Source organism: Amblyraja radiata, chromosome 4, assembly GCF_010909765.2.
Source record: "Amblyraja radiata isolate CabotCenter1 chromosome 4, sAmbRad1.1.pri, whole genome shotgun sequence".
Lineage (NCBI taxonomy): Eukaryota > Metazoa > Chordata > Chondrichthyes > Rajiformes > Rajidae > Amblyraja > Amblyraja radiata.
The window spans coordinates 15,434,097-15,454,886 of NC_045959.1; positions in this window are offsets into that span (position 1 = coordinate 15,434,097).

Here is a 20,790-nt window from a genome sequence, read left to right on the forward strand (position 1 = left end):
TACCTCCAGATTTAACTGTCCCTGTCCCGTCTCCCAACTCCAGACTTCAATGACTAGAGCACACGACCACATTTCTGCTGCCCACTTCCTGACATGCCAGATCCTCTTCAGTCATCACCGTTATGTCACTAACCTACATTGTCATCTGCAAAACACAAACTGCTAGAAGGACTCAGCGAGTCAAGCATCATCTGTTGAGCACCGAATGCCAGAGGAGAGGTTGAGGGAGGCGCATGTAAGCTTCTCTCTCACTTTGAAGGGCTGTATGGATCCCACAGCAGAAATGAGGAGATGAAGGGACAAATGTTGCATCTCCTATGGATGCTGGGAAAAGCGGCTAGGGAGGAGAGGGGGGGGGGGGGGCGCGAGCAAACTTGGGAGTCATGGAAAGAGTGCTCTCAGTGGGAAGCAAAAAGAGATGGGAGGGAGCAATGTGGCTTCCTTTCCATTCCCCTGTCCCTCCATCTGCTCATTACCCACCACCCCTTTCCGTGTTCCTACTCCCAGCCAGCTTCCTCCCTCGTTCCCATCTACCCATCATCCTTCCTTCCAGATCTACATTTCACTCCTCACTGGCATGGAGGCGCAGCAGTAGAGCTACTGCCTTACAGTGCCAGAGACCCGGGTTCGATCCTGACTATGGGTGCTTGTCTGCATGGACTTTATATGTTCTCCCTGTGACCTGCGAGGATTTTCTCTGAGAACTTCAGTTTCCTCCCGCACAACAAAGATGTACAGTTTTGTAGATTAATTGGCTTGATATAAATGTAAATTGTCCCTAGTGTGCAGCATAGTGTCAGTGTGCGGGGATCGCAGGTCGGTGCAGACCCGGTGGGCCGAAGGACCTGTTTCCGCGCTATATCTGTAAACTAAACCTTTTCTTATTTGATTCTATATACCCCATTTGCGTTCTCCACATATCATCTCCAGCCTTTGCAACTAATGCCACATTTCCCCACTTAACTGGCAATCAACCTCTCCTTTCCTGGATTAATCCATCATTTGCCAGCTCTTGCCCCACTCCTTGCCCGTACCTCTTTCTAACAGATACCTGCCCTCTACTCCAGTCTTGAAGATGGGTCCCACGTCAAAACGTCATCTGTCATTTTCCTTCACACATGCTGCATGACCCATTGTATCCATCCATTGTTTTTTTTTGCTCAAGGTTCCAACATCAGCAGAGTCTTGTGTCCACATTGTCTTCTGGTGGTAAAACCTCAATTTTTCTCTTCTGCCCTTAGTAATCTTTTCCAATACCACAGCTCTTCGCTAACCTACAATGACATCTGCAAAACTCAAACTGCTAGAAGGACTTATGCCCCTGTCCCACTTAGGAAACCTGAACGGAAACCTCTGGAGACTTTGCGCCCCACCCAAGGTTTCCATGCGGTTCCCGGAGGTTTTTGTCAGTCTCCCCACCTGCTTCCACTACCTACAACCTCCGGCAACCACCTGCAACCTCCGGGAACCGCACGGAAACCTTGGGTGGGGCGCAAAGTCTCCAGAGGTTTCCGTTAGGTTTCCTAAGTGGGACAGGGGCATTAGCGTGTCAAGGCCTTAGTAATGGGCTTAAGAAGGAGAGATAGTCCACCATGATTGAATGGTGGAGTAGACTCGATGGGCCAAAAGGCCTGATTCTGCTCTTATCACATGATCTCATGACCTTTCAAGAGTCTTCCTGTTCCCTTCTGCATTCACTATTTTAAACATGGTAGCCATGGATTTAATTGCAAAGACTTTATTGTTTTGGACCTTTTCCTAATCCTTTCTTTCCACCCTTTAAAACAGATACTGAAATGCAACCCTTTGACCAAGCTGACATTACCTTCTTCTATTATATTTTTATCAGAGTCAATATGAAATTTTGTTGATGATATTTCTGTTCAGTGCCCTAGGGCATTTCACTTGGCGAAATATATCGGCTTAGATATTGGTTTAATACTTTTTAAACAGTGAGATACAACATTGTATGTCACCCAAAACTGCTTATAACTAGCCCACAAACCATGCAATCTCCAATTAAAAGACTGAGAGCACAGCATTGTTAGATTTCCCTGTTTACTACCTCACTGTGTCAATATCAATATGTCCCTTTCTACTGAGATATCCTGTAGCAGCCAGCATTCATTCTGGAAGTGATAACCTTGGCAGCCAGCCCATAAAGCGACAATCACATACAAATTGGATCATCTAGGTTGATCCAGATTCACAGACCAGCAGTCATTTACCAGCAAAATCTGGTATGCTCTTCCTCATGCTACACCCTATCTTTATTTCATTAGCAAAGTTATCTTTCTTGAATTGCTTTAGAATTTCTTCACAACCTCATGTTAGATTCTCTAATTTAGTTTAGAGATACAATGTGGAAACATGCCCTTCAGCCCACCGAGCCCATGCTGACAAGCGATCCCCGGACACTAGCACTATCCTACACACTAGGGACAATTTACAATTTTTACTAAAGCCAGTGAGAGTGGAGAGTATTAAGTTCCTCGGAGTGCAAATTACAGACAGCCTCACCTGGTCCAGGAGCAACACTGGGATTGTCAAACGGGCCCATCAGCGACTGCACTTCCTGAGGAAACTCAAACATGCCTCACTCCCCACCAACATCCTCAGGACTTTCTACAGGGGCACGGTGGAGTCTGTACTCACGTACTGCATAAACACGTGGTACTCCAACTGCAACTGCTCGGACAGGAAGGCTCTGCAGAGGGTAGTGAGTGGAGCAGAGAGGATCATTGGCGTCTCTCTACCCTCGGTACAAGAATTGTTCCAGAGCCGCTGTCTGAAAAAAGCTGTGAGAATAGCTAAGGACAAACTGCACCCCCTCCACACACATCTGGATCTCCTGCCATCAGGCAAGAGATACCGTAGCATCAAAGCCCGGACTACAAAACTGCTAAACAGCTTCCTGCCACAGGCTGTGAGGCTGCTAAACAGTCACTCTGTACTCACAGTCACCTGATTCTGCGGCTTTGCACTGACATTTTAATAACTCTGGCACTGGCCACTCAAATCAGCTGCCCTGGACATTTTAATGATTGGTTTTAATGTTGCTGTTTTACCTGCTTTTAACTATTTATACTGTTTCATCAGGGATTGGATTGTTTTTATTGTTATTATGTGTGAAATGTTTTAAGTTTCATGTGCGATGCTCCGGTATTCCCTGGGAAACATCTTCTCATTTTGCACTGTACAACTGTTGCTTTGCAAGATGACAATAAAGGTTGATTTGATTTGATTTGATTTGATTTGATTTGAACCTACAAACCTGCACATCTTTGGTGTGTGGGAGGAAACTGGAGCATCCAGGGAAAACCCATATGGTCACAGGGTGAACATACAAACTCCATACAGACAGCACCTATAGTCAGGATTAAACCAGGGTCTCTGGTGCAGTAAGGCACCAACTCTACTGTTGTGCCACCTTGCTCGAAAGATGTATGCGTGGATGCACATTAGTTACCTTTTCGTTAAAAGAATACAAGACTTTGGTTGGCAACCTTGTACCTTCACCACTTTAATTGCTAAAAGTTGGTTTCACCAGTTTCTTATTTACTGAATGCTTGTTGTGTTTAACCATGATGCCCAATCTGACCACATGCGAAATGCTGCTAAAATTGGATAAAATTAAAGTATCCCAAAGTTCTTCATTCCTGTACCTGTTGCCACATATCAGGCTCAGTGCTGAATCTCACAACTTGTTGAACATAACATCCCCGCTCCATTCATAATCATTCTGAATTCGCTGAAAGTGGAGACACAGATAGACAGCATGGTGAAGAAAGTGTTTGGCACACTTGCTTTCATTGTCATGGCATAGAATACAAAAGTTGGAATGTCATGTTTCTGCTGTACGAGACATTGTTGAGGCCAGACTTAGAGTTTTGGGTGCAGTTCTGGTCACCTAGCTACAGGAAGGATGCCATTAAGATGGAATGTGAGCGGAAAAGATTTATAAAGATGTTACTAGGACTAGACTACTTGAGTTATGAGTGGTGGACACAAAATCCTGGAGTAACTCAGCGGCACAGGCAGCATCTCTGGAAAGCAGACATGGGTGACGTTTTGGGTCAAGACCCTTCTTCAGACTGATGTCAGGGGAGTGCACGGGACAGAGATAGAATGTAGTCTGAGACAGTAAGACTGGTGGGAGAACTGGGAGGGGGGAGGAGATGGAGAGAGAGGAAAAGCAAGAGCTATTTGAAGTTAGAGGTCAATGTTCATACGGCTGGGGTGTAAGCTGCCCAAGCGAAATATGAAACACTCGCTAGAATTTAGAAGATTGAGGGGGGATCTTATAGAAACGTACAAAATTCTTAAGGGGTTGGACAGGCTAGATGCAGGAAGATTGTTCCCGATGTTGGGGAAGTCCAGAACAAGGGGTCACAGTTTAAGGATAAGGGGGAAATCTTTTAGGACCGAGATGAGGAAAACATTTTTCACACATAGAGTGGTGAATCCCTGGAATTCTCTGCCACAGAAGGTAGTTGAGGCCAGTTCATTGGCTATATTTAAGAGGGAGTTAGATGTGGCCCTTGTGGCTAAAGGGATCAGGGGGTATGGAGAGAAGGCAGGAACAGGATACTGAGTTGGATGATCAGCCATGATCATATTGAATGGCAGTGCAGGCTCGAAGGGCCGAATGGTCTACTCCTGCACCTATTTTCTATGTTTCTATGTTTCTATGAGGTGCTGTTCCTCCAATTTGCACTGGGCCTCACTCTGACAATGGAGGAGGCCCAGGACAGAAAGGTCAGATTGGGAATGGGTGGGGGAGTTGAAGTGCTGAGCTACCTGGAGATCAGGTATGTTAAGGCGGACTGGGCGGAGGTGTTCCGCAAAACGATCGCTGAGCCTGCGCTTGGTCTTGCCAATATACAGAAGTTGACACCTGGAGCAGCGGATACAGTAGATGAGGTTGGGGGAGGTGCAAGTGAACCTCTACTTCACCTGAAAAGACTGCCGGGGTCCTTGGATGGAGTCGAGGGGGGTGGTAAAGGGCCAGATGTTGCATCTCCTGCGATTGCAGGGGAAAGTACCTGGGGGGGCAGGGTGGTTTGGGTGGGAAGGGACGAGTTGACCAGGGAGTTGCAGAGGGAACGGTCTCTGCGGAAAGCAGAAAGGGGTGGAGATGGGAAGATGTATTCAGTAGTGGGATCCCGTTGGAGGTGGCGAAAATGTTGGAGGATTATATGTTGTATGCGATGTCTGATGGGGTGGAAGGTAAGGACAAGGGGGACTCTGTCCTTGTTGTGAATGGGAGGAGAGGGAGCAAGAACGGAGCTGTGGGATAGAAACATAGAAACATAGAATAAAGGTGCAGGAGGAGGCCATTCGGCTCTTCGAGCCAGCACCACCATTCATTGTGATCATGCCTGATCATCCTCAATCAGTAACCCGTGCCTGCCTTCTCCCCCATACCCCCTTGATTCCACTAGCCCCAAGAGCTCTATCTAACTCTCTTTTAAATTCATCCAGTGAATTGGCCTCCACTGCCTTCTGTGGCAAAGAATTCCACAATTTCACAACTCAACTCTTTCTTCTCATTTCAGTTTTAAATGGCCTCCCCTTTATTCTTAGATTGTGGCCCCTGGTGCTGGACTCCCCCAATATTGGGAAAATATTTCCTGCATCTAGCTTGTCCAGGCCTTTTATAATTTTAAATGTTTCGTAAGATTCCCTCTCATCCATCTAAACTCCAGTGAATACAAACCTAGTCTTTCCAATCTTTCCTCATCTGACAGTCCCGCCATCCCAGGGATTAACCTCGTGAACCTACGCTGCACTCCCTCAATAGCAAGGATGTCCTTCCTCAAATTAGAAGATGAAAACTGCACACAATACTCCAGGTGCGGTCTCACTAGGGCCCTGTACAACTGCAGTTGGGCCTTTTTACTCCTATACTCAACTCCTCTCATTATGAAGACTAACATGACATTAGCTTTCTTCACTGCCTGCTGTACCTGCATGTTTACTTTCAGTGACTGGTGTACAAGGACACCCTGGTCTCGTTGCACTTCCCTTTTTCCTAATTTGACACCATTGAGATGATAATCTGCCTCCTTGTTCTTGCCGCCAAATTGGATCACGTCAAATTTATCTACATTATACTGCATCTGCCATGCATCTGCCCACTCACTCAACCTGTCCAAGTCACCCTGCAACCACCTAGCATCCTATTCGCAGTTCACACTGCCACTCAGCTTTGTGTCATCTGCAAATTTGCTAGTGTTACTTTTAATTCCATCATCTAAACCATTAATATATATTGTAAATCGTTGCTGCCCCAGCACCGAGCCTTGCGGCACTCCACTCACCACTGCCTGCCATTCTGACAGGGACCCGTTTATCCTACTCTTTGTTTCCTGTCTGCCAGCCAATTCTCTATTCATGTCAATACCCTACCACCAAAACCATGTGCTCTAATTTTGCTCACTAATCTCCTGTGGGACCTTATCAAAGGCTTTTTGAAAGTCCAGATACACTACATCCACTGGCCCTCCTTAATCCATTTGATCTGTCACATCCTCAAAAAATTCCAGATTAGTCAAGCAGGATTTCCCCTTCATAAATCCATGCTGACTTAGACCAATCCTTTTACTGCTATCCAAATGCTGGAGTCGAATAATAATTCACTCCAGCATCTTCCCCACCACCGATGTCAGGCTAACTGGTCTATAACCCCGTTTTCTCTCTCGCTCCTTTCTTGAAAAGTGGGATAGCATTAGCTATCCTCCAATCCACAGGAACTGATCCTGAATTTATAGAACATTGGAAAATTATCATACCTTGAGTACCCTGGGATGCAGACCATCAGACCCTGGGATTTTATCAGCTTTTAGTCCCATCAGTCTACTCAATACTATTTCTCATCTAATGCAAAATTATTTCAGTTCCTCTGTCTCCCAGAATCCTCTGTCCTCCGGGAGATTGGTTCTGTCTTCACTAAGGAAAACACAAACAAAGTACCCATTCAACTCTTCTGCCATTTCCTTGTTCCCCATATTAATTTCACCTGTTTCTGCCTTCAAGGGGCCCACATTTGTCTTTCCTAATCTTTTTCTCTTAACGTGCCTATAAAAGCTTTTACTATCCTTCTTTATATTTTTGGCGAGCTTACCTTCGTACTTCATCTTTTTACGCCGTATTGCCCTGTCCTTGAAAATTTCCCAATCCTCTGACTTCCCGCTACCCTTTGCTGTGTTATACACCTTTTCTGTTAGTTTTATACCGTCCCTAATGGGCCTGTCCAACTTAGGCGATTTTTCAGGCGATATGCAGAGTACTGCCCTGCCGACTACAAATTCAGAAGGTTCAGAAGGTATGCTCAATGTTAGTACATTCAGTGGTTCCGCTCTGTGTGGGAGGTTATATATCTTGTGTTCCGACTTTAAATCCATGCTTTATCCACATGCTCTTCCAATGGCAGTGGTAACTTAGGTGGCTGGCTGCTGGACCTCATTAAGAACCTGTGAGATGAGAGGATTTATGTCTCCATGTGACATTAAATGTCCACACTCCTGTCACGCCAACCCTTCATGAAAATCTGTCTCTGGTTCTTTGAGTTGTTTAATGTGGCGAAGAAAACCTGAATGCCCAAGGCCAGGAGCAGACTGAACATTCATGAGATCATCTCCAATATCTGTCACTGGTAGCGTACCACAACTGTCCACAGAGATTGTTGATTAAGGTCGACCACATGAATGAAAGGTTATGGTATATTATACAGTGTGAACTTTTTCACATTAGACCATGGAAGATACAATACAATACAATATACAGTATTTATTCATTGTCATTTGAACCTCAATGAGGGTCAAATGAAACTCTGTTTCTACAGCCTCACAAACAGAACAATTTCTACAAGACACACAAACAATTCAATTCACACAAACATCCATCACAGTGAATCTCCTCCTCACTATGATGGAAGGCAAAGTCTTTTCTCTCCCCTGTGTTTCTCCCGATGTTAAAGCCCCAGGCGGGCGATGGTAAGTCACACGGCCGTTAAGGCCGTGCCGGGCGATGTATGGCCCCACCAGGTCTTAATGTCTCAATGTGGGAGCCCCCGGCGGGCATTGGCATGTCCCGCGACTGTTAAAGCCGCGCCGGGCGATGTAAGGACCTGCTCCGGGTCATTCCAACCCTGTGACACAGGCGGGAGAAGTTGCGTTGCGGGAGCTCCGAAAAGCAGTCTCCCACCAGGCACCCGCGAGCTTCCAATGTTCCTGTCCACCGGAGCAGGAAATAAATGTAATTGCTATTCACCGTTAGGGGAAACAGGCATTTGTGTGCATGATTTTAATGTGGTTAATGGAGACAACGAGTAAGAAGGGATCCTGGGAGTTACGTGCAGATGTCATGGATTAACCCAGCCAAATATGCAGTGGCCTTCCAACGTTGATGGAAGTGATGAGCCTGAAGAACAATCTATTGCTTACCTTCTAGGTGCACCTGGGAATTGCAGACTGATGATTGATAGTAGATCCGGCAATGAATCAGGATTCAGATTTGCCAGCATTTGGCCTCTGGATAAATCTGGGCTTCTGTGTTTGGCTGAGTTCAAGTTCAAGTTCAAGTTCAAGTGAGTTTATTGTCATGTGTCCCTGTATAGGACAATGAAATTCTTGCTTTGCTTAAGCACGCAGAAAATAGTAGGCATTTACTACAAAACAGATAAATGTGTCCATATACCATGATATAGATATATACACACATGAATAAATAAACTGGTAGTGCAAATAACAGAAAGTGGTTGCTAATAATCAGAGATTTGTCCGAGCCAGGTTTAATAGCCTGATGGCTGAGGGGAAGTAGCTATTCCTGAACCTGGTTGTTGCAGTCTTCAGGCTCCTGTACCTTCTACCTGAAGGTAGCAGGGAGATGAGTGTGTGGCCAGGATGGTGTGGGTCTTTGATGATACTGCCAGCCTTTTTGAGGCAGCGACTGCGATAAATCCCCTCGATGGAAGGAAGGTCAGAGCCGATGATGGACTGGGCAGTGTTTACTACTTTTTGTAGTCTTTTCCTCTCCAGGGCGCTTAAATTGCCGAACCAAGCCACGATGCAACCGGTCAGCATGCTCTCGACTGTGCACCTGTAGAAGTTAGAGAGAGTCTTCCTTGACAATCCGACTCTCCGTAATCTTCTCAGGAAGTAGAGGCGCTGATGAGCTTTTTTGATAATTGCGTTAGTGTTCTCGGACCAGGAAAGATCTTCAGAGATGTGCACGCCCAAGAATTTGAAGTTCTTGACCCTTTCAACCATCGACCCGTTGATATAAATGGGGCTGTGGGTCCCCCTCCTACTCCTTCCAAAGTCCACAATCAGTTCCTTGGTTTTGCTGGTGTTGAGGGCCAGGTTATTGCGCTGGCACCATATGGACAGTTGCTCGATCTCTCTTCTATACTCTGACTCATCCCCATCAGTGATACACCCCACAATAGTGGTGTCGTCAGCGAACTTGATGATGGAGTTCGCACTGTGGTTCGCTACGCAGTCATGGGTATAGAGTGAGTACAGCAGGGGGCTGAGCACGCAGCCTTGAGGTGCTCCCTCTGAGACTAAGTGATTCCACATGGTTGATGACCTGTGATTGCTTTCATGCCCACACTCTCAGTCAACTTGACTTGTTCCACATTACTGTAGGTCCATCTCGCCAGGAATCTTATTTGCCTTGTTTCCTTAATTACTTCAACTGCTATCTCAGAGGAATTCCCATTTGCAAATTCTGAAGATATAAAATATGCAGCTGTCAAAATACCTTTAACACAGATCTTCACTTAGATTGCTAACTTACAGCATTATAATTCCCTAGCCTCTCTTTCTATGTCAGTGCAGAATATCTCTTCCTGAATTAATACCATCATCACAACACAAATTGGCAGTAATTTTGACTTTTCATTGAAATTTAGTGGAAAATAAATGTGGCAGATGTGCAAAAGCAGACCTTCAAGTCACTAACAACCATTTTATACAATCCTGCAAATATAACATTTCCCCTCTTGACAAGAATTCTTCTTTAAACTTTTGGATTTTGCAACAATTTACAACTCCTCCATTCATGATATTAAGCTCACAATGCTAGCATTGCCTATGGACCATCAGGGGCGCCGGGGAGATGGCTGCCCTGCTGGCAGTCTGTTTGTATTTTCTTTTCTTTTGTTATTTTTTAGTGCGTTAAAACTTTGTTTGAATGTTCTTCGGTATAACCATATAACCATATAACAATTACAGCACGGAAACAGGCCATCTCAGCCCTACAAGTCCGTGCCAAACACTTATTTTTCCCTAATCCCATCTACCTGCACTCAGACCATAACCCTCCATTCCTTTCCCATCCATGTACCTATCCAATTTATTTTTAAATTATAAAATCGAACCTGCCTCCACAACTTCCACTGGAAGCTCATTCCACACAGCTACCACTCTCTGAGTAAAGAAGTTCCCCCTCATGTTACCCCTAAACTTCTGTCCCTTAATTCTGAAGTCATGTCCTCTTGTTTGAATCTTCCCTACTCTCAATGGGAAAAGTTTATCCACGTCAACTCTGTCTATCCCTCTCATCATTTTAAATACCTTTATCAGGTCCCCCCTTAAACTTCTGCGCTCCAGAGAATAAAGACCTTACTTGTTCAACCTTTCTCTGCAACTTAGTTGTTGAAACCCAGGCAACATTCTAGTAAATCTCCTCTGTACTCTCTCTATTTTGTTGACACCCTTCCTATAATTGGGCGACCAAAATTGTACACCATATCCAGAATTGGTCTCACCAATGCCTTGTTGGAATGTTTTATGTGGGGGGAGGGGATAAGGAGAAACTTTTTTTCAACCTTCCCGGAGATGTGATCAATTTTTGGATCACATTGTCCGGGCTCTGCGGCCTACCATCGCTGGAGCTGGAGGCCTCCTCGTGAGCCCCACCATGGGGCGTGGACCTAACATCGGAGCAGATCCCTTGCCTGGGTTCGCTCTCACCGCGGCCTGTGGACTTACCATCTAGGGCTCGCATTCTCGGGAAAGGGTAGTCGGGAGCTCCAACGCCACGGAAGGTTCGACCAACCCCGACGCGAAGTTCGATTGCCCGGCGCAGGGGAGCTGACATCCCCCCGATGCAGGAGCTGAACGCCTCGACGATGAGGGCCTGAACGCCGCCGGCTACGGGAGTCAAGACCGTCCTGTCAACGGAGGGCTCAAGGCCCCCGACCGAGGAAGAACAAAAGGAAGGACTTGAACTTTATTTTGCCTTCCATCACAGTGAGGAATGTGTAGGAGTCACTGTGGTGGATGTTCATGTTAAAATGTGTTTTTGTGATTTGTTGCTTTTAATTGTATGACTGACCTGGTCAATTAAATTCCTCGTAAGTTGCAAAATATACTTGGCGAATAAAGTGTGCTTCTGATTCTGATTCTGATTCTGATTCTGAACAGTATTGTATAACACTAATGTTTCACCTAATGCTAAAGCAATGAAAATGTTCCTTTTGTGTTCATATCTCAACGAATTGTGGAAAGTTAATATCACACAATGAGCCCATGATCAGCCCATGGTGCCCATGTCAGTCAAAGAAGAACTAGCATGTGTAGTCCCACCTTCCAGCCCTTGCTTCATGGTTCTGTAGGTCACATCTCTTCTATTACACACCAAGACACGTTTTAAAATATGATCAAGTGTTTTGCTTCTACCATAAGGTCATAAGTGATAGGAACGCTTTAGGCCATTCGTCCATCGTCTACTCCACCATTCAATCATGGCTGTTCTATCTCTCCATCCTAACCCCATTCACCTGCCTTCGCCCCATAGCTTCAGACACCCGTATTAATCAAGAATCTATCCATCTCTGCCTTAAAAATATACTTAGATATCTATATCTATCTATATTACTAAAAGTTTGATCTTGACCACTTCCTGTTGTTCTGTATATTGATTTCAGAAAAAATGCTACCACTTACGGCTGTGATTTTTGGACATCTTACTTAGAGTCCCCCTCCACTGCGCAGGACAAAATGATTTTGTGGGGGGGGGGGTGGTTAGTGCATGTGTGTGTTGCCGCAGCCACCCCCCCCCCCCGGCAACCGCGCGTTGATGGGTCGGGACCCAACCGGTCCCACTTGGTCTAGATGATACTTAAAAACAGCACTCTGACAGGCAGTGACCCTGAAACCACCATCATCCTCGGTGGCAAACAAATTTCTCATCTCTCTTCAACACCTCCTCCCAGTTGCTTTAAACCTCAGCCTCATTATTTCCATCCTTGGGGCATCGGTTCTTTCTATTTGCTGTACCAGGTCACTCATAAATCTATTAATCTATATTAATGTTCTCTTCGGACACCTCTCTTCCAAAGATAGTAAGCCAGTCTGCCTAATTTACCTTTATTGGTGTGATATTCCAGTCCTAGCAGCAAATCTTCTGAATCTCATCTGACCCTCTCCAGTGCAATCAGACCTATGGCCTGACAAGTCCCACTCTTATGGGGCTTTTTCATGGGGCGAGTTGACGCAAGATGTCACCAGAGTGAAGTGGTCGTGGTCCAGCACGAGTTTCGCACGATATAACGGGGGGTAGATAAAGAGTTCCCACGGTACTCGGCATTTCTGTTATTTGTGCGAGTGACTTGTCCGTCTCCCGAGCTTTCCCGTTAATCTTGAATGAACATCGTGAACTGTAGTGTTGTTAATCACGTGGCACAAATGATGTTACTTTGTTTTCACACACTATATTGGGTTTTTTCACACACTATATTCCTCCCTTGGTTGAATTGGCTCATTTGGAGACATGCCTATACTAAGTATTTTCGAGTACAGGATGGTGGTTATTTTCATTGACGCGCTGTATGCAGCAGCCCACTATGTGCATCGAGAACGCTTGCGTGAAGGCAGAAGGGTGAGATTAATTAAAAAGAGAATTAAGAGGAAGTCTCACTGGGTGAAGCCCATCTTTCAACGGAGACCTCAATTTGGACAATATGATCAGCTGCTTAATGTGCTGTGCGAAGAGGATAAAAGTGCATTCACAAACTTTGTCAGAATTTCACCCGGGCTCTTTAATGAGCTGAAGAATAATCTGGGTTTTTTTAGACAAATGTTGTTTGGTGTGATGCACCTTCTCTCAATATGTGCAAGAAGTCGTCTTTTTATTTTGTCAAATAGGAATAAAGACTTTGTCTCACATTGACCGTGATGGTTGTCTTATTTTATTATCTACTGAGAGGTGAAACTTTCAAACGTTTAACCAGTCAGTAGACAGACAATAAATAGTAACAATCGAGCCATAAATGGTGTATACAAGGTGAAGGGAACAACGCTGTGTGCAAGATAATGTTTAAAATCATGCGAGGAATCGATCGGGTAGATGCACAGTCTCTTGCCCAGAGTAGGCGAATCGAGGACCAGATTACATAGGTTTAAGGTGAAGGGGAAATGATTTAATATGGATCTGATTAAATACTGTCAGTAGTAAACCCGATCAAAAACAACATCAGGACGTCTATTAAACACCAGAGATCCCAGTAAACACCCAGCCGAGACTTATTACAGGTCTAGTGGAAAGACACAAAGCGCTGGAGCAACTCAGCGGGTCAGGCAGCATCGCTAGACAACATGGATAGATGATGTTTCGGGTCGGGACTCTTCTTCAGCGCTGAGTTACTCCCGCATATTGTGTCTTTCCAATGCAGATTAGCGTCTGCGATTCTTTGCTCCTGCATTACGGGGTCTATCCCGATTCCCGATAAAGTCTAAAACCCATCCTCCAGAGTTCTCAGCCCAGGGCGCCCATAAACAAGCCCTTAACTCCACACTGGGAGGTGTACAAAACCATGAGACGAACAGGCAGGGAAATAGACAGAGTCCAGGGTAATATATGTCCTTTGCCCACAGAGGAGATTCGAGGACCAGAGGGCATAGGTTCAAGGTGAGGGGGGAAGATCTAATAGGAATCTGAGTGAGGGGTAACATTTTCGCACAAAGGGTGGTGGGTGTATGGAACAAGCTGCCAGAGGAGGTAGTTGAGGCTGGGTCCATCCCTACATTTAAGAAACATTTAGACAGGTACATGGATAAGACAGGTTGGGAGGGATATGGACCAGACGCAGGCAGATGGGACTAGTTTCGATGGGACATTTTGGCCGGTATGGGCAAGTTGAGCCGAAGGGCCGGTTTCCACACTGTAACTCGATAACGCCAGTGAGTATACGATCCAAGATAGTCCGAGGGTCTCGAATGAGGTAGGTAGTAGTTCAGGAATGCTCTGTGGTTGGTGTTAGGATGGTTCAGTTACATAAGTGCTCAAATGTAGGCACCGTTTTCGCAGTGGAAGCTCCGAGACTGTGCAGCGGGCGATTGTCGTGTTGGCTGGGACTCCTGTTATCCATGCAGGGGATTGACCTCAGTCTGAAGAAGGCTCTCGACCCGAAACGCCACCCGTTCCTTCTCTCCAGAGTTGCTGCCTGTCCGGCTGAGTTGCTCCAAGCAACTGGTGTCTATCTTCAAAGGACTGACCACCGGGCTGGATGTCGGGGCTGGCGTGTTGCGTTTCACAGACCGAACTGTCCAATTAATGGTAACAGATGGGCACTGAGGGGAGTCCCCCCCCCCCCCTCTCTGTTTATCTGCCCTTTCTTTAACGTTTGTGCCTCTATGCAAGTATCTCGCGAGCCATCCCAGACTGCCCATTTCTGCTCCCCCTCGTCTTTAATAACTACATTTCCCTAACAATTACTATCTTTGTTAGTTATAGGAGCAAAATTAGGCCATTCGGTCCATTAAGTCCACTCCGCCATTCAATCGCGGCTGATCTATCTCTCCCTCTCAACCACATTCTCTTGCCTTCTCCCCATAACCTCCTGACAGCCGCACTAATCAGGAATGTATCTATCTCTGCCCCTATTCTTCACCCTTTTGACAGTAGTTTTGTTTTATTGGAGACGCGGGAGACAGCGGATGCTGGAATACTGAGCAAAACACGAAGTGCTGGAGGAACTCGGTACATTTGTGTTTAAGAAGGAACTGCAGATGCTGGAAAATCGAAGGTACACAATAATGCTGGAGAAACTCAGCGGGTGCAGCAGCATCTATGGAGCGAAGGAAGTAGGCAACGTTTCGGGCCGAAACGTTGCCTATTTCCTTCGTTCCATAGATGCTACTGCACCCACTGAGTTTCTCCCGCATTTGTGTGTGTGGGTGGGAGTAGGGAGGAGGGGGGGAGGGGGGGGGGGGGGAGGGAGAAAGATAAGGCAGCCTGAAGAAAGGGTCGCATGTCCATTTCCCTCCGTAGATGCTGCCTGGCCCGCGGAGTTCCTACAGTCTTAGAAACTGCTTTAGACAAAAAGAGACACAAACTGCTGGTGTAAAATAGCTCAGCAAGTGAGGTACCTGAACACTCAAAAATGAAAAAGAATGAAAATGTGATTATTTCACCTCCCTTCAACTATTTTGTGTTTCAGCATGAGAGGGATTATAACATTAGAGCCATTCATATTGTAGTGATGTGTTAATGAAGAATTGCAGACATCAATCTGATAGTAAAACATATATTTATTTAACAATGAGGTAAAACAAGCACTGACAATCAAACTGCTCAGTTACTCACCGTTCGCAGGAGTTCCCACGGTACCCGCAAGAGTTATTACGGATATCGCACGGATATCGCACTGGCCACTATGTTCATACAATGTTGCAATGTTCAACCACAAGTGTACAAGTCACTCTTGGAGAAATTCAAACTTTCTTGAATTTTCTCCCGAGTGACCAAGTTACACGACTACCTGCCGTTAGCGCCACGGTGGTCCACGGTGGTCCACGAATGCCGTACTGTTATCGCACGAGGTTCCCACAATGTTAAACTCTGGTTCACTCTTGCGTCAAGTCGCCGCGTGAAAAAGCCACTTTATATTCAATGCCATGGCAAATAAACAAATAACATACCTTGAATCATCTCATTAACATGTCCGGCTATCTTTAAGGCTTCTCCCTTGAAATTTCTTCCCATTTATTGCATATTTTCTTGCCCCACTGAAATCCCCAAGTGCATTAATTTCACCAGACTAACCTCCCTCTGACACTCGCTGCCTAATGGACATGATCACCAATATTTTCCTGAAGTCAAAAGCATTCCTCTTTCTTGTCAACTACACGGCCAAGTTGTTCCCTCTTGCAAACATTTTATTATGCCCCCTACATTTAAAATTGTTCATGGAAAGACTAGGCCTCCTAGAGCCCTATGGATAACACCCTTCAGTCACAAAAAACATTTGTCAATCATTATAAGCAGCTTCCAGTGACTGAGCTAAGTTTGTTCCAATTTTCCACTCACCCTTTAAATTTCTTTATTTATATAGCACATTTTTAGTCAACTTGCATTGACCCCAAAGTGCTTCACATAATTACATCCACACACACGGGCAAAGGTGGGTGAAGTGTCTTGCCCAAGGAGTTGATCTTATCAACCTCTTCTTGATCAGCCTATCATTCAAGTTTGTATTATACTGTATATTCCTCCATCACTTAGCCTTTCTTTCAACCTGTTCCTCCAAGCCATGCCTCTGCCTGACAGTCTGACTAGTTTTCCTTCATATTATTGATAGGCCATTTGCTTTACTGATATGGATCAAGGTGACTCAGCTTGAGAGGGTAATGGGCTGGAATGAAGCGCAGGAGATTTGCAGTGGACCTCACTCAAAAGGGTGTAGAATTATAGCATCTGGATAAAACCTATGAATAAACCAACAACAAGTTGCAATTACAATGAAGCAAACCAAGGTTTATGACCTCCATGATGTCCCAAATGTGTTTCAAGACTTCTAATGCAGTCATTGACCCTGGTGTATGTAACTCTTGTAATTTATTCTGTAAAAAAAACTGTAACTAATTACTGATGTCATAAATTGCTGTGGTTTGCTACTCGTACCAAATGTCTAGACGTATTCTCACATGTTTTCTATCTATATATGATTTCCCATATATCAATCTCACAGGGATGTTGCTTCCTGGGCATTGCATACCACACATGCATACCACACATGCATACCACACATGCATACCACACATGCATACCACACATGCATACCACACATGCATACCACACATGCATACCACACATGCATACCACACATGCATACCACACATGCATACCACACATGCAGACTCTATGCAGAGGTGCACATGCACATGAAATCAAGCAATCAAAAGTCGCATATGCAGTGTGTTCCATAAGTTCATGATCGCATTTCACTAAAAAATTGAGCTGCTCGGTGAATTAAAATATGCACCATGCAGTTTAATTTGTACGTTATGTCCAATATTTTATGCACTTCAATTTCATGAAATGCATTTAATAAAAATGTTTTTCCCTTTGGAACACAGAAATACTTTGCTTGGAAATAACTGACTCCAGAAATGAATAAATCTTCTGAAGCCAAAGTGATGTTTACGGAATAGCTCCACAGGAGATGCTGCATAGCCCAATATATCGCAAGACAATTTCTCCAGAAATCGATTATGTTTCCAGTGCAAAGAGAATTTTAACCAGCCATTGGTGATCCAAAAATACTTTTTTCTCCCTTGTGCTCAGCTTTTAATGTTTTGACTGACATGATTGGTGGTGCTCATTAATTCCGAGGGGACAATACTCTATTTTCCCATGAATATTTTTAAAAAGCAATCATGTTGAAAATTGTTCAAGGAACATTTCAAATTTTTTTTCCACCTCGTAAAAAAGCAGAACACCCAGAGTTTATCAGCATATGTTTGTAAAGATATCAAAATATGTTACTTTCTTGGTGGCAAAAACATTAACAGATATACGAGTCACCGTTTTGCATAGTCCTTAACAGTGCTTTTGAGGAGCACTGGTTAGTTTACTCAAGGCCTGACCATCTGAGAGGAGCACTATTATCTAAATGGTGGCCGACTAGGAAAAGGGGAGATGCAGCGAGACCTGGGTGTCATGGTGCACCAGTCATTGAAAGTGGGCATGCAGGTGCAGCAGGCAGTGAAGAAGGCGAATGGTATGTTAGCTTTCATAGCAAAAGGATTTGAGTATAGGAGCAGGGAGGTTCTACTGCAGTTGTACAGGGTCTTGGTGAGACCACACCTGGAAGTATTGCGTACAGTTTTGGTCTCCAAATCTGAGGAAGGACATTATTGCCATAGAGGGAGTGCAGAGAAGGTTCACCAGACTGATTCCTGGGATGTCAGGACTGTCTTATGAAGAAAGACTGGATAAACTTGGTTTATACTCTCTAGAATTTAGGAGATTGAGAGGAGATCTTATAGAAACTTACAAAATTCTTAAGGGGTTGGACAGGCTAGATGCAGGAAGATTGCTCCCGATGTTGGGGAAGTCCAGGACAAGGGTTCACAGCTTAAGGATAAGGGGGAAATCCTTTAAAACCGAGATGAGAAGAACTTTTTTCACACAGAGAGTGGTGAATCTCTGGAACTCTCTGCCACAGAGGGTAGTCGAGGCCAGTTCATTGGCTATATTTAAGAGGGAGTTAGATGTGGCCCTTGTGGCTAAGGGGATCAGAGGGTATGGAGAGAAGGCAGGTACGGGATACTGAGTTGGATGATCAGCCATGATCATATTGAATGGCGGTGCAGGCTCGAAGGGCTGAATGGCCTACTCCTGCGCCTAATTTCTATGTTTCTATGTTTCTATGTTTCTATGAAAGCTAAAGGTTGATAGTTCATAGATAAATCCCCACTGGGGGTTCTGGGCCAATGCAACGTGTCCAATGTCTGTTTCAGACAGAAGTCTTGCACACCTAAAGTTCTTATTTCCAATCTGCCAATTGCCTCACCTCTGTGCAAAGTCAGAAGGGGAAAAATTGTGATCTAAAATTCCCCCCTCCTTCAAACCTACCTCAAAAGTTAAGCTAAACCATCTGAAATTCCTATATCCTTGTGTGACGGAATAAGAATGCTCACGGAATAAGCTCACCCCTAAACATTTGGACCTTGGCCACGAGGCCTCCATCCACAATTGAGTACTGGGTTTCTTGATCGACTGACCTCAGTCGAATAGAATTGGTGATAACATTTCCTATATCATGATCTTCAATCATGGTGCCTCAGGGCAGTGTGCGTAATGCCTTGTTCTGCTCTCTCTACGCCCATGGTTGTATGGCCAACAGCAACCATATGTTGATCTTTAAGTTCATTGATGATACCACTGTTGTTGGCCGGATCTACAACAACCACGAGATGAAGTACAAGAAAGAGATTGTGTCACAATGTTAGGACAATAACATACCCCTTAGTGTCAGCAATACAAAAAAGTTGGCTGTTGACTTTCAGAAGCAAGGGAATGAAGAGAACCCTGTCATCATCAATATAGCTGTTGCAGATAGACACAAAATGTTGGAGTAACTCAGCGGGTGAGGCAGCATGTATGGAGAGAAGGAATTGGTGACTTTTCGGGTCAAGACCCTGGTTCAGGCTGTGTTGTAGATGTCCAACAGCTTCAAGTTCCTCAGCATCCATATTACCTATATTAAAAGAGCACGCACCATAGATGGACAGATCTGCAGGAAATGACGGTTTGCAAGGCCGGTTTTTAAAACAGTGGGTGAAAGATATCTAAATTATTTTTCAAAACCTCTTTTTATTCAAGAATTATCCTTCTGGTGTTGAAAAGTGCCACCATAACTCTACTGTTTAAGGTGAGATTTTAAAAAAACAAGAAATTATACTGGCCCATTATCTGGCATAGGAAATTGTCAGAATCTCTAATTAGGGGCAGGGGCGGAAATAGTTTAAGGTAATTTGAGAGACATAGCATGATTTTATGAAGGGCAGATTAAATCAAGTGAGCCTAATTATGTTTTTGAGGTAATAACTAAAGTAGTGAACTGGGAAATGTCTGCAGGATGTAGTTTATATGTATTCCAAAGAGGATAAAACTATTCAAAAAAGATGGTTAGTTAAAATTCCAGTTCATGGAAATGAAGCCAAATATTTTAACTAATCAGAGAAGATTAGGGCAAAGAATAGGGCTACTGCAATGGAAATAAGTGACTTGTAATATTCTCCATTCACCAATTCGTCCAAGATGGCGGCGCTGCCTTAGCAGCTGCGGCTCGCCTGCAGTCCGTCTGTATTTTTTTCTTTTTTGTGTTGTTCTTTTGTCCTGTTTTAGTTAATTTTTGGTTTATTAGGTTGTGTATGTGTGTGGGGGGGGGGGAGAAACATGTTTTTGGTCTCTTCCTCGGGGGGAAGCGACTTTTCTTGTCGTATTCCCGTCTCCGTCTCCGCCGAGGTCTAATAGCGGAGCTGGCGGCCTCGGAGCTGGGGCAGCGGCAGCGGTGACCCGACCTCGGAGCGGGCAGCGGCAGCGGAGACCCGACCTCGGAGCGGGCAGCGGCGACCCGACCTCGGAGCGGTCAGCGGCAGCGGCAGCGGTGACCCGACCTTAGAGTGGGCAGCGGCAGCGGCAGCGGCGACCCGACCTCGGAGCGGGCAGCGGCAGCGGCGACCCGACCCTGGAGCGGGCAGAGGCAGCGGTGACCCGACCTCGGAGGATCGTCCGCAGGCCCGGTGGACTCGGCCGCGGGCCCAGTGGACGACATCGTCGGGAGCTCGCAGGTCACAGGTTGGTGACCTGTTCTCCGGAGCTCCCGCGACAACAGCTGCGTCCGCTGGACTGGAGGGTGGCAGCTTCGGTGGCTTCGAGGTCGGGTCGCCGCTGCCCGCTCCGAGGTCGGGTCTCCGCTGCCGCTGCCCGTTGAACCGGCCCGTTCGCGGAGCTTGGATTCAGCCGTGGGACTGACATTACTTACCATCA